This window comes from Salvelinus fontinalis, chromosome 23 (assembly GCF_029448725.1).
Source record: "Salvelinus fontinalis isolate EN_2023a chromosome 23, ASM2944872v1, whole genome shotgun sequence".
In the NCBI taxonomy this organism is placed as follows: domain Eukaryota; kingdom Metazoa; phylum Chordata; class Actinopteri; order Salmoniformes; family Salmonidae; genus Salvelinus; species Salvelinus fontinalis.
In genome coordinates this window covers 7,481,040-7,495,303 of record NC_074687.1, presented here as the reverse complement: position 1 = coordinate 7,495,303, position 14,264 = coordinate 7,481,040, and positions in this window count along the sequence as shown.

Here is a 14,264-nt window from a genome sequence, read left to right as displayed (position 1 = left end):
TTATAAGGCTATTATTACTGTTATAAGCTATTATAAGGCTATTATTACTGCTATAAGCTATTATAAGTTATTTATTACTGGTATAAGCTATTATAAGTTATTTATTACTGTTATAAGCTATTATAAGTTATTTATTACTGTTATAAGCTATTATAAGGCTATTATTACTGTTATAAGCTATTATAAGGCTATTCTTACTGTTAGTAGCTATTATAAGGCTATTATTACTGTTATGAAATATTACAAGGCTATTATTACTTTTATGAAATATTACAAGACTTATATTACTGTTATGAAATATTACAAGACTTATATTACTGCTATAAGCTATTACAAGTTATTTATTACTGTTATGAGCTATTACAAGTTATTTATTACTGTTATGAGCTATTACAAGTTATTTATTACTGTTATGAGCTATGATAAGTTATTTATTACTGTTGTAAGATATTATAAGGCTATTATTGTTGTTAGGTTACAGTAATAATGGCATGATTTGAAACCATATGACGGCGCTGAAAAAATTTCCATGAGAAGGTTTGTATGAGAGGAGGAATCAGGATCCCATGTACATGAATAAGTGCTAGATATACAGAATGACATGTAATACAGCGCCTTTGGACTAGCTGTTATTTTGAAATGAAACACAAATCAATATTCCCATACGGGGCTTTGAGCTGTAAACAATGGCAGAAATGAAGACTGTGCAAAATGTAACAGTAGCAAATTAAAAAAGACCACAATGCAATTCTCTGATTACCACACATTTGTCAAAGATACTCAGCAGTAATGGTCCTCTTCTCTTTGCACTCAAACGTTATTTGAAAAGTCATGGCCGTCAAACCAATGCTGCCGAAAATAAAACACTTGCACTAGTGCTGTGTTGCAGTCACGGAGCATTGTACTGAGTCTGAGCTATAACAACAGAATATTGTAAAAGGGTAAGAAAAGGAGAGTGTAGCGAAACCGAGGCATGGTTCACTGGCATGGTTCACTGGTTCTGACAGCAGAAACCAACAATACAGAACACAAGTAAACTACCGCACTAGACCAGACATATTGTTCTGCTATTACAACATGGCAGCGACACAACAAAAGAGCATGAAAAAGACAGCGTCTTGATCAGATAAATATGCTCAAACTGCATCCCCAGTTTAACTTCTTAGCGCTAGGGGTCAGAATTTTTATTTTTTTAAATAACGGACATTTTCTCTGGCCCAGATCGCAGAATATGCATATAATTTACAGATTAGGATAGAAAACACTCCAACGTTTCCAAAACTGTCCAAAAACTTCTGTGAGTATAACAATACTTATTCTGCAAGCGAAAACCTGAGAAAATGTAACCCGGAAGTGATATAAAAAAAAAAAACTGTGTTCCCTGTCCCGTCTAACCTCCATTTAAAGGGGTATCAACCAGATTCCTGATCCAATGGCTTCCTCAGTCTGTGACCAGGCTTTAGACATAGTTTCAGGCTTTTATTTTGAAAAATGTGCGAGATGTTTCAAAAGAGGTCAGGTGTCCTCTGAATAGTTCCTGCGCACGATAGAGAGGGGCTCCCCATTTTCCTTTTCTCTCTTAAAGAATAGGTTATGGTCCGTTTGAAATATTATCGATTACGTTTGTTAAAAACAACCTGAGGATTGATTATAAAAAACATTTGACATGTTTCTACGACCATTACGGATACTTTTTGGAATTTGTCGAACGGAACACGGCTTTTGTTTTCCCCAACATAATGCGCAACCCAAATGTTTTTTTTTTGTGATAAAAGTAATATTTATGGAACAAAAATAACATTTGTTGTGTAATTGGGAGTCTCGTGAGTGGAAACATACGAAGATTATCAAAGGTAAGCGATTAATTTTATTGCTTTTCTGACTTTCGTGACCAAGCTAACCAAGCTAATATAAGGCTAGCTGTTGAAGCATTGAAAGCTACACTCACAAAAGCTTGGATTTCTTTCGCTGTAAAATATATTTTCAAAATCTGACACGATAGGTGGATTAACAACAAGCTAAGCTGTGTTTGGTATATTTCACTTGTGATTGCATGATTATAAATATTTTTTGTAATATTTATGCATTTGGCGCCCTGTAATTCTAGCGGTTGTTTAGGAAAATGATCCGTAAAAGGGATCCGTAGCGCAGAGAAGTTACCTCCCAGTTACACAACAAATGCTCTTTTTGTTCGATAAATATTACTGGTGTATAAAAGGATGGATGATAGATGGGTGTATAAAGGGATGGATGATTGATTGGTGTATAAAGGGATGGATGTTAGATCGGTGAATATAGGGATGGATGATAGATGGGTGTATAACAGGATGGATGATTGATTGGTGTATAAAGGGATTATGATAGATGGTTGTATAAAGAAATGGATGAATGATTGGTGTATAAACGGATGGATGATAGATGGGTGTATAAAGGGATGGATGATTGATTGGTGTATAAAGGGATGGATAATAGATGGGTGTATAAAGGGATGGATGATAGACGGGTATAGAAAGGGATGGATGATACATTGGCTATAATGTAATGGATGATTGACGGGTATATGGATGATAGATTGGTGTATAAAGGGATGTATGATAGATTGATGTATGGATGGATGATAGATGGGTGTATAGATGATAGATTGGAGTTTAAAGGGATGGATGATAGATGGGTTTATAAAGGGATGGATGATAGATTGGTGTATTGATGATAGATGGGTTTATAAAGGGATGGATGATAGATTGGTTTATGGATGGATGATAGACGGGTGTATGGATGATAGATGGGTGTATAAAGGGATGGATGATAGATCGGCGTATGAAGAGATGTATGATAGATTTGTGTTTGGATGGATGATAGAGGGGTGTATGGATGATAGATTGGAGTATAAAGAGATGGATGATGGATTGGTGTATGGATGGATGATAGAGGGGTGTATGGATGATAGAGGGGTGGATGGATGATAGAGGGGTGTATGGATGGATGATAGAGGGGTGTATGGATGGATGATAGACGGGTGTATGGATGATAGATGGGTTTATAAAGAGATGGATGATAGATGGGTGTATGGATGGATGATAGACGGGTGTATGGATGATGGATGGGTTTATAAAGGGATGGATGATAGATGTGTGTATGGATGGATGATAGAGGGGTGTATGGATGATAGATTGGAGTATAAAGAGATGGATGATGGATGATAGAGGGGTGTATGGATGATAGATTGGAGTTTAAAGGGATGGATGATAGACGGGTGTATGGACGGAGACTGTGTGGTACCGATGCACACACCAAGACCCCGACATCCGACAAGCTGATGATGGTCAGTAGTCTTTTAGAATGTGTGTTCTGTAATGACACACTCTTTAGTCAGCGGGCCAGTCAACCATACAGCTGGCCGTATTTAACAGTCTATAGGAACGACAGAAAGCCCGTGAAAACCCATTCACATTAGATTACCACTTACCTATTATGTTGGGGACGCCGTATGGATTCTATCGGCTAAAACACCTCTCCTCCTCGGCTTGACCTGGAGAGATGTTTAAATACATTACATTCTAGTTCAGAGAAGAACCAAACCTGTATTTTACATGACTCGCAAAATTATATGGTTTAAAGAGATAGGGCAGTGTGACGTTTCACTAATTTACGATTCTGTAATCCGTCATGAATGTGTACCATTAAAGTCAACCTACTTCAGATTCAACATTACTCCAAAGGTCAAAGTATAATGACTGTTATTCATCATGGGGAGGTTTTTTTTTGTTTGTTTTTTAATGTCATATTCAAATTCATCTGCATAGGAAACAAGTCTTATTTCTGTGAGAGATTATGCGACAGACTGAACCAATCCCTCTCAGGTTTTGTTTATCCTTTGAGCCGGGTCGAGGAGAGAGAGGAAACTCTAGTTGTTTAAGAGTGCAATCAAAAATCACAGAGACCTACAGTCAGGTCCAAAATGATCAGCACCCCTGATAAAGATGAGTAAAAAAGACTTTAACATAAATAATACAAATATTGAACTGTAATATATCTCTGAAATATTGGCGAAAATTATACATTTTCTAAAAACAAATACGATTGCTCAGATATAGAGATTTTGTGTAACAATACATTTTTTAGTCTCTCAAAATGAATATAGGGTTCAAAATGTATTGGCAACCCTGTTTTCAATAACTTTCAGTAGCTCACCTGTTTTGTTGACGTTGAGTGTGAGGTTATTTTCCTGACACCACACTCCGGTGTCACTAGCTCACCTGTTTTGTTGACGTTGAGTGTGAGGTTATTTTCCTGACACCACACTCCGGTGTCACTAGCTCACCTGTTTTGTTGACGTTGAGTGTGAGGTTATTTTCCTGACACCACACTCCGGTGTCACTAGCTCACCTGTTTTGTTGACGTTGAGTGTGAGGTTATTTTCCTGACACCACACTCCGGTGTCACTAGCTCACTTTGTGTGGATAACGACATTGTGCCTTTTTCTAAAATGTTTTATGAGATTGGAGAACACGTTGGGAGGGATCTCGACCATTCCGTCAGAATTTGTCCGGATACTTGATATTCTTTGCTTAAGGCCCTCTTCAATTCAAACCACAGGTTTTCAATGGGGTTAAAATCCGGTTACTGATATGGCCATTGCAAAATGTTGATTTTGTGGTCAATTAACCATTTCTTTGTGGATTTTGATTTGGGCTTGTTTTTGTTGTCTTGATGGAAGATTCACTTGTGGCCAAGTTTCAGAATCCTGGCAAAGGCAACCACTCACTAGACTATATATACACACTCAAAGGCAACCACTCACTAGACTATATGTCACGTTCCTGACTTGTTTTCTGTTGTTTTGTATGTGTGTGATGGTCAGGGCGTGAGTTTTGGGTGGGCAGTCTATGTTTTCTGTTTCTATGTTGGTTTTGGGTTGCCTGGTATGGCTCTTAATTAGAGGCAGGTGTTTTGCGTTTTCCTCTAATTGAGAGTCATATAAAGGTAGGTTGTTCTCACTGTTTGTTTGTGGGTGATTGTCTCTTGTGTCAGTATGTTACGCCACACGGGACTGTTCCGGTTTTTGTTAGTTCGTTCGTTTTATGTAGTCTGTTTTCCTGGTTCATGCGTTCTTCACGTTGTATGTAAGTTAATGTCCAGGTCTGTCTACATTCGTTTATTTGTTTTGTAATTATTCAAGTGTTCGTCGTGTTCTTCTGTTTTTGTTTATTAAATCATTATGTATTCACAACCCGCTGCATTTTGGTCAAATCCCTGCTACTCCTCTTCGGATGAGGAGAAGGAGGAAGCCCGTTACACTATATATGCACACTCAAAGGCAACCACTCACTAGACTATATATACACACTCACTAGACTATATATACACACTCAAAGGCAACCACTCACTAGACTATATATACACACTCAAAGGCAACCACTCACTAGACTATATATACACACTCAAAGGCAACCACTCACTAGACTATATATACACACTCAAAGGCAACCACTCACTAGACTATATATACACACTCAAAGGCAACCACTCACTAGACTATATATACACACTCAAAGGCAACCACTCACTAGACTATATATACACACTCACTGGACTATATATACACACTATATACACACTCACTAGACTATATACACACTCACTAGACTATATATACACACTATATACACACTCACTAGACTATATACACACTCACTAGACTATATATACACACTATATACACACACTAGACTATATATACACACTATATACACACTCACTAGACTATATATACACACTATATACACACTCACTAGACTATATATACACACTCACTAGACGATATATACACACTCAAAGGCAAACAGGTTTTTGTCTAAAATGTATTTTTATAAACAACAACTGGTGAAGGAAATCTAAAGCTTTTTCTCACCTGATATAGAATACCTCATGGTAAACTGTAGACCCTTTAACCTACCTGATATAGAATACCTCATGGTAAACTGTAGGCCCTTTAATCTACCTGATATAGACCCTTTAATCTACCTGATATAGAATACCTCATGGTAAACTGTAGACCCTTTAATCTACCTGATATAGAATACCTCATGGTAAACTGTAGACCCTTTAATCTACCTGATATAGAATACCTCATGGTAAACTGTAGACCATTTAATCTACCTGATATAGAATACCTCATGGTAAACTGTAGACCCTTTAATCTACCTGATATAGAATACCTCATGGTAAACTGTAGACCCTTTAATCTACCTGATATAGAATACCTCATGGTAAACTGTAGACCCTTTAATCTACCTGATATAGAATACCTCATGGTAAACTGTAGACCCTTTAATCTACCTGATATAGAATACCTCATGGTAAACTGTAGACCCTTTAATCTACCTGATATAGAATACCTCATGGTAAACTGTAGACCCTTTAATCTACCTGATATAGAATACCTCATGGTAAACTGTAGACCCTTTAATCTACCTGATATAGAATACCTCATGGTAAACTGTAGACCCTTTAATCTACCTGATAGAGAATACCTCATGGTAAACTGTAGACCCTTTAATCTACCTGATATAGAATACCTCATGTTAAACTGTAGACCCTTTAACCTACCTGATATAGAATACCTCATGGTAAACTGTAGACCCTTTAATCTACCTGATATAGAATACCTCATGGTAAACTGTAGACCCTTTAATCTACCTGATATAGAATACCTCATGGTAAACTGTAGACCCTTTAATCTACCTGATATAGAATACCTCATGGTAAACTGTAGACCCTTTAATCTACCTGATATAGAATACCTCATGGTAAACTGTAGACCCTTTAATCTACCAAGATAATTCTCATCAGTAATTATCACGACTGTCTACATTCCTCCGCAAGCCAACAAAACTCTGGCACTCAACAAACTGTATGGGGACATAAATATACAAGAAACCGCTCACCCAAAAGCAGTATTTCTGGTGAGCGGAGACTGTAATTCGGGTAGATTTAAAACGGTCCTAGCCATGGGTTGCCCAGCCTTTAAGAACTCCCAAACAATCAGAATTCCTTTTATGCTCACTTCGAGGAATACAACACTGTGCCTTGTATGAAAGCTCCCTTTTCGCATGACTGTGTGATCTCGCTCGCCATGGCCGATGTGAACAAAACATTTAAACAGGTTAACAATCACAAGGCTGCTATAGATGGAAATACCAAGGCGTATTCTCAAAGCATGCGCAGACCAGCTGGCAGGTGTCTTTACAGATATTTTCAATCTCTCCTTGTACCCGTCTGTATTACGAACATGTTTCAAGCCGACCCCCATTGTCCCTGCTTCCAAAAGATCCAAAGTAACCTGCCTAAATGACTATCGCCCTATAGAACTCAAATCGTTGATTATGAAGTGCTTTGAAAGGCTGGTCATGATACACAACACCATCAGTCGCCTCCAAACTCATCACCAAACTAGGGACCCTGGAACTGAACCGTTACCTCAGCAACTGGATCCTGGACTTCCTGACGGGTCGGCCGGCACCAGGTGGTGAGGGTATGCAACAACACCTCTGCCATGCTTACCCTCAATACAGGGGTCTCTCAGGGGTGTGTGTTTAGTCCCCTCCTGTACTCCCTTTTCACCCATGACTGTTTGGCCACGTACAACTCCAACACCGTCATGAAGTTTGATGATGATATGACGGTGGTAGGCCTGATCGCAGAGGTCGATGAGTCAGCCTACAGGGAGGACGTCAGAGGCTTGGCATTGTGGTGCCACGACAACAACTTCTCCCTCAACGTCACTAAGACCAAGGAGCTGATCGTGGACTATAGGAGAAAGAGGGGAGAGCACGCCCCCATCCACATCAACAGGGCTGTTGTGGAGCGGGTCGAGAGCTTCAAGTTCCTTGATGTCCACATCACTAAGAACATAACATGGTCCTCACACACCTGGCCACTCGTGAAGAGGGCATGGTAACGCCTCTTCCCCCTCAGGAGGTTAAAAAGATTTGGTCTGGACACTCAGATCCTCAAACAGTTCTACAGCTGCACCATCGAGAGCATCTTGACTGTGTGCGTCACCGCTTGGTATGGAAATTCAATCAATCAATCAATTTTATTTTATATAGCCCTTCGTACATCAGATAATATCTCGAAGTGCTGTACAGAAACCCAGCCTAAAACCCCAAACAGCTAGAATGCAGGTGTAGAAGCACGGTGGCTAGGAAAAACTCCCTAGAAAGGCCAAAACCTAGGAAGAAACCTAGAGAGGAACCAGGCTATGAGGGGTGGCCAGTCCTCTTCTGGCTGTGCCGGGTGGAGATTATAACAGAACTATGCCAAGATGTTCAAAAATGTTCATAAGTGACAAGCATGGTCAAATAATAATCATGAATAATTTTCAGTTGGCTTTTCATAGCTGATCATTAAGAGTTGAAAAACAACAGGTCTGGGACAGGTGGCGGTTCCATAACCGCAGGCAGAACAGCTGAAACTGGAATAGCAGCAAGGCCAGGCGGACTGGGGACAGCAAGGAGTCACCACGGGCGGCAGTCCCGACGCATGGTCCTAGGGCCCAGGTCCTCCGAGAGAAAGAAAGAGTGAAGGAGAAAATTAGAGAGAGCCAAGATTTTCAAAATGTTCATAAATGACAAGCATGGTCAAATAATAATCAGGAATAAATCTCAGTTGGCTTTTCATAGCCGATCATTAAGAGTTGAAAACAGCAGGTCTGGGACAGGTAGGGGTTCCATAACCGCAGGCAGAAGAGTTGAAACTGGAATAGCAGCAAGGCCAGGCGGACTGGGGGCAGCAAGGAGTCACCACGGCCGGTAGTCCCGACGTATGGTCCTAGGGCTCAGGTCCTCCGAGAGAAAGAGAGAAGGAGAAAATTAGAGAGAGCCAAGATTTTCAAAATGTTCATAAATGACAAGCATGGTCAAATAATAATCAGGAATAAATCTCAGTTGGCTTTTCATAGCCGATCATTAAGAGTTGAAAACAGCAGGTCTGGGACAGGTAGGGGTTTCGTAACCGCAGGCAGAAACAGTTGAAACTGGAATAGCAGCAAGGCCGGGCGGACTGGGGACAGCAAGGTGTCAGCATGCCCGGTAGTCCTGACGTATGGTCCTAGGGCTCAGGTTCTCAGAGAGAAAGAGAGAACGAGAGAATTAGAGAGAGCATACTTAAATTCACACAGGACACTGGATAAGACAGGAGAAGTACTCCAGGTATAACCAACTGACCCTAGCCCCCCGACACATAAACTACTGCAGCATAAATACTGGAGGCTGAGACAGGAGCGGTCAGGAGACACTGTGGCCCCATCCGAAGAAACCCCCGGACAGGGCCAAACAGGAAGGATATAACCCCACTTGACCTCCCTTGATTGCAAAGCGCTACAGAGGTTGGAGCGGACAGCCCAGTACATCATTGTTGCGGAATTCCCTGCCATCCAAGACCTCTATGTCAAGTGGTGTCAGACGAAGGCCAGAAAAATTGCCAAAGACTCTGGCCACACAAGCCATAGACTGTTCACTCTGCTACCCTCCGGCAAACGGTACCGGAGCATCTGATCTTGGGCCAACAGGCTCTAAAACAGCTTCTAGTGCCAAGTCATAATACTGCTAAATGGCCAGACTGCTAAATGGCCAGACTGCTAAATGGCCAGACTGCTAAATGGACAGACTGCTAAATGGCCAGACTGCTAAATGGCCAGACTGCTAAATGGACAGACTGCTAAATGGCCAGACTGCTAAATGGCCAGACTGCTAAATGGCCAGACTGCTAAATGGCCAGACTGCTAAATGGCCAGACTGCTAAATGGCCAGACTGCTAAATGGCCAGACTGCTAAATGGCCAGACTGCTAAATGGCCAGACTGCTAAATGGCCAGACTGCTAAATGAACAGACTGCTAAATGGACAGACTGCTAAATGGACAGACTGCTAAATGGCCAGACTGCTAAATGGACAGACTGCTAAATGGACAGACTGCTAAATGGACAGACTGCTAAATGGACAGACTGCTAAATGGCCAGACTGCTAAATGGACAGACTGCTAAATGGACAGACTGCTAAATGGCCAGACTGCTAAATGGACAGACTGCTAAATGGCCAGACTGCTAAATGGCCAGACTGCTAAATGGACAGACTGCTAAAAATTCAATTAATGGTACCTGAACTATCATGCACTGACCTTACTCAACTCACTAGACTATATATAAACACTAAATACACACTCACCAGACTATATATACACACTAAATACACACTCACTAGACTATATATAAACACTAAATACACACTCACCAGACTATATATAAACACTAAATACACACTCACCAGACTATATATACACACTATATACACACTCACCAGACTATATATACACACTATATACACACTCACCAGACTATATATACACACTATATACACACTCACCAGACTATATATAAACACTAAATACACACTCACCAGACTATATATACACACTATATACACACTCACCAGACTATATATAAACACTAAATACACACTCACCAGACTATATATACACACTATATACACACTCACCAGACTATATATAAACACTAAATACACACTCACCAGACTATATATACACACTATATACACACTCACCAGACTATATATAAACACTAAATACACACTCACCAGACTATATATACACACTATATACACACTCACTAGACTATATATACACACTATATACACACTCACTAGACTATATATACACACTAAATACACACTCACTAGACTATATATACACACTAAATACACACTCACCAGACTATATATACACACTATATATACACTCACTAGACTATATATACACACTCACTAGACTATATATACACACTATATACACACTCACTAGACTATATATAAACACTAAATACACACTCACCAGACTATATATACACACTAAATACACACTCACCAGACTATATATACACACTAAATACACACTCACTAGACTATATATACACACTATATACACACTCACTAGACTATATATACACACTCACTAGACTATATATACACACTATATACACACTCACTAGACTATATATACACACTATATATACACTCACTAGACTATATATACACACTATATACACACTCACTAGACTATATATACACACTATATACACACTCACTAGACTATATATACACACTATACACACTCACTAGACTATATATACACACTATATATGTAACAGTATAAACTTTACGTCGTCCCCTCGCCCCGACACGGGCGCGAACCAGGGACCCTCTGCACACATCGACAACAGTCACCCACGAAGCAGCGTTACCCATCGCTCCACAAAAGCCACGGCTCTTGCAAAGCAAGGGGCAACCCTACTTAAAGTCTCAGACCAAGTAACTGATTGAAATGCTACTAGCGCGTACCCGCTAACTAGCTAGCCATTTCACATCCGTTACATATACACACTCACTAGACTATATATACACACTATATACACACTCACTAGACTATATATACACACTATATATACACTCACTAGACTATATATACACACTATATATACACTCACTAGACTATATATACACACTATATACACACTCACTAGACTATATATACACACTATATACACTCACTAGACTATATATACACTATATACACTCACTAGACTATATATACACACTATATACACACTCACTAGACTATATATACACACTATATACACACTCACTAGACTATATATACACACTATATATACACTCACTAGACTATATATACACACTATATACACACTCACTAGACTATATATACACACTATATACACACTCACTAGACTATATATACACTATATACACACTCACTAGGCTATATATACACACTATATATACACTCACTAGAATATATATACACACTATATACACACACTAGACTATATATACACACTATATACACACACACTAGACTATATATACACACTATATACACACTCACTAGACTATATATACACACTCACTAGACTATATATACACACTATATACACACACTAGACTATATATACACACTCACTAGACTATATATACACACTATATACACACACTAGACTATATATACACACTCACTAGACTATATATACACACACACTAGACTATATATACACACTCACTAGACTATATATACACACTATATACACACTCACTAGACTATATATACACACACACTAGACTATATATACACACTCACTAGACTATATATACACACTATATACACACACTAGACTATATATACACACTCACTAGACTATATATACACACTATATACACTCACTAGACTATATATACACACTATATACACTCACTAGACTATATATACACACTCACTAGACTATATATACACACTATATACACACTCACTAGACTATATATACACACTATATATACACCCACTAGACTATATATACACACTATATACACACTCACTAGACTATATATACACACTATATACACACTCACTAGACTATATATACACACTATATACACACTCACTAGACTATATATACACACTATATACACACTCACTAGACTATATATACACACTATATACACACTCACTAGACTATATATACACACTATATACACACTCACTAGACTATATATACACACTATATACACACTCACTAGAATATATATACACACTATATACACACACTAGACTATATATACACACTATATACACACACTAGACTATATATACACACTATATACACACACACTAGACTATATATACACACTCACTAGACTATATATACACACTATATACACACTCACTAGACTATATATACACACTATATACACACTCACTAGACTATATATACACACTATATACACACTCACTAGAATATATATACACACTATATACACACACTAGACTATATATACACACTATATACACACACTAGACTATATATACACACTATATACACACACTAGACTATATATACACACTATATACACACACACTAGACTATATATACACACTCACTAGACTATATATACACACTATATACACACTCACTAGACTATATATACACACTATATATACACCCACTAGACTATATATACACACTATATACACTCACTAGACTATATATACACACTATATACACACTCACTAGACTATATATACACACTATATACACACCCACTAGACTATATATACACACTATATACACACTCACTAGACTATATATACACACTATATACACACCCACTAGACTATATATACACACTATATACACACTCACTAGACTATATATACACACTATATACACACTCACTAGACTATATATACACACTAAATACACACTCACTAGACTATATATACACACTATATACACACTCACTAGACTATATATACACACTATATACACACACTAGACTATATATACACACTATATACACACACTAGACTATATATACACACTATATACACACACACTAGACTATATATACACACTCACTAGACTATATATACACACTATATACACACTCACTAGACTATATATACACACTATATACACACTCACTAGACTATATATACACACTAAATACACACTCACTAGACTATATATACACACTATATACACACTCACTAGACTATATATACACACTATATACACACTCACTAGACTATATATACACACTATATACACACACTAGACTATATATACACACTATATACACACACTAGACTATATATACACACTATATACACACACTAGACTATATATACACACTATATACACACACACTAGACTATATATACACACTCACTAGACTATATATACACACTATATACACACTCACTAGACTATATATACACACTATATACACACTCACTAGACTATATATACACACTATATACACACACACTAGACTATATATACACACTATATACACACACACTAGACTATATATACACACTATATACACACTATTGTAACGGCGTTCCTCTCTCTCTTCATAAGAAGAGGTGGAGTAGTGATCGAGCCAAGGCGCAGCGGGTTGTGAATACATGATGATTTATTAAATAAACAAAACAGACAAAGACGAAAACGAACTATACTTGATATAACTAACAAAATAACAAAACGATGTAGACAGACCTGAACTTACAAATACACGAAGCACGCTGACACAGGAACAGACTACATAAACGCCCGAACAAACCGAAACATTCCCGTATGGTGTAACATCGACACAGACACAGGAGACAATCACC